General features: G+C 46.2%; 1 pseudogene; it reads left to right on the top strand.

The window, feature by feature from the left end:
* Positions 1-870: 870 nt before the first annotated feature.
* Positions 871-1,896, top strand: LOC116889812 (annotated as a pseudogene).
* The last annotated feature ends 634 nt before the right edge of the window (positions 1,897-2,530 follow it).

Below are 2,530 nucleotides of genomic sequence, written 5' to 3'. Positions count from 1 at the left end.
ATTCATATATAGCAGAACAGTTCACTTACTGTGTCTCTTGAAAGTCATCCCTCAACACTAGGTTTCTTTGCCTCCGACATCTCAATGTTTACAGTTGATAGGTGGCATTTGCTGACTTTCAATCCTGACCTGGGGGACGCTGTCATTGTCTTACCTCACCAGGTATGAAACTGGGGACAGAGCTCTCTCCCACCCTCTCTCTCACCCTCTCTCCTACATATCCTAATGATGGCTTCTCCACCTCTCCCTCCTGGGGGTTGATTGATGTCCCACTGTTTTCTGTCACTAGTCCCACCTCCTTCCCCTGTCATTCTTCACCTGAGGAATGTTGGAAGTGGCAGGGGAATTACATAATGTGGTCCTTGGTATATTTATCATGTGCATGAGTCTACCACATGATATTCCTATCATACCAGGCATGTCCTCCCCGAGAGTGGTGGTGGAAAGACAGAGGGGGAGGGGATCTAGGCCTCTCCTCCATGTCAGCACATGACCTGTGAACTGAGCTCACATTTTCTCTCTCTCCCAAACAGTAGAGTTTCTTATCCCTTCTGGCCTGGGAATAACTCAAGGTATTGGGGACACAGGGCCAATTCCAGTCCTGGAGGGCTTTGGATCTCATGGTTCAGGTGTGCTCATAGGACTGAATCATTCTTCCACCCCAAGATCAACCATGTGTCTGATCTTGACATTTTCGGTATTTATGAGGCTATCTCATTTGCTCTTGCTTTTTTCTTTTTTTTTCTTTTTCTAAGAAGGAGATCAACCGCCCCAGTCCTGATAAAGTCTTTCAGGAAGAACTGAGGTTCTTTCCTATCTTGTGCTTTCCATTATCCAAGCTGGTCCCAACTCCAGCTCCCAGCTGTCGCTATGGAGATGGCCTTGCTTCCCTCCCTTTGGGGGCTTCTGGGCCCAGGTGGTGAGCCAAGAAAACCTGCAGAATATGCCGATGCTGCCATTTTCTCTGCATAGCAAGTCCCCAATTGCTATGCTGCCAGGGAGAGGGGACCCAAAGGAGAGCATCAGCCCCTGGAGGCAGACCCCAGTCCCAGCTTCCTCGACCCCCTTGGGAGCTCCATGATTGTTTTCTTTTGAGACACCAGCTGGTACCAGCAGGAGCACCCCAGTACCTGAGCCTATAACCTCTCAGGACATTTCCTCCAATGCAGTATCAATACTGATTCAAAAATTATCAGATGTAGCGAGTGACCCTCCTGTCACCATAACTAATCCTTTGATTAACAGAACTGTGGCATCTACCTCTTTAGACATCTTTATAGGGACCAGTGCACATCCCGAGACTGTGACAACAAGCTCTACCATGGCCAGTGGACCCTCTGTGGCTATAACTATAAGCTCCAAGACCAGTGGCCTTCCAGTCACTATGGCTATTGGTGGCACCCCAGGCTCGGGTAAAAAACTATTCATGTCTACCCCAAATCCCATAACCACCTTGTCACCACGCCAAGGATTAAGTGGCATGTGGCTGCTCTCCCTGTTCATTGCCCTGGTGGTGGTTTTGGCCCTCATTATGGTACTGCGGATGTGGCACCAGAGGCAGAAGCGAAGGACCCTGAGCAGAGGTGGAAAACAAAATTGGATGATGGATGCCTGGGCTGGGCCAGCCGGGTTCTTGATGAAGAGGCCACAACGATCAGGAACTCAACATGTTCTGGAACACCGAGCCAGATTTGACAGTTGTGGTGCCGCCCAACCCTCTCCACTTTCTTCAGCAGATGGAAGTCTGGCCAGGGCTCCTTAGAAGAGCTGAAACCTGGGACAGATCCAAACCTGAAGGGGGAGAAAGAGCCTCTGGTAGGCAGTGAGGCCAAAGCTGTGGAAACCCCAACTTCTTTTTTTTTTTTTTTTGAATTAAAAAATGCAACTTTATTATGATCACTCAAACTCAAAGAAAATGGAGGAAAGAGAATATTAAATCATTTATTCGTTTTCTGGCACATTCATGTCAAAAATTTCTATAAAAAGATTTGGCATATTTTTAGCATTTAACTTCTTTAAGTAATCATATTCTAAAATTTAACACAAAGAAAAAATAAATGAGGTACTACTGGTGATTCAAGTATTAGAAAGCACAAAAACAGAATCAGCAATACACACTTAGAGATGCAAATATCAGCAAATTTTGGCCCTCTCTGAATATATTGGTGGTATAGACATCTATTTATCTCATACCTTGTCTTTCTGATATATCTGAAACAATTTTCTTGTTTTCCTACTTGGATTCTTTTTTTTTAATTTTTTTTATTAACTTGAATATTTCTTATATACATTTCGAGTGTTATTCCCTTTCCCGGTTTCCGGGCAAACATGCCCCTCCCCCCTCCCCTTCCTTATGGGTGTTCCCCTCCCCACCCTCCCCCCATTGCCGCCCTCCCCCCAACAGTCTAGTTCACTGGGGGTTCAGTCTTAGCAGGACCCAGGGCTTCCCCTTCCACTGGTGCTCTTACTAGGATATTCATTGCTACCTATGAGGTCAGAGTCCAGGGTCAGTCCATGTATAGTCTTTAGG

This window comes from Rattus rattus, unplaced genomic scaffold (assembly GCF_011064425.1).
Source record: "Rattus rattus isolate New Zealand unplaced genomic scaffold, Rrattus_CSIRO_v1 flattened_line_196760, whole genome shotgun sequence".
Taxonomy (NCBI): Eukaryota; Metazoa; Chordata; class Mammalia; order Rodentia; family Muridae; genus Rattus; species Rattus rattus.
This window is presented reverse-complemented; position numbering and strand designations above follow the sequence as displayed.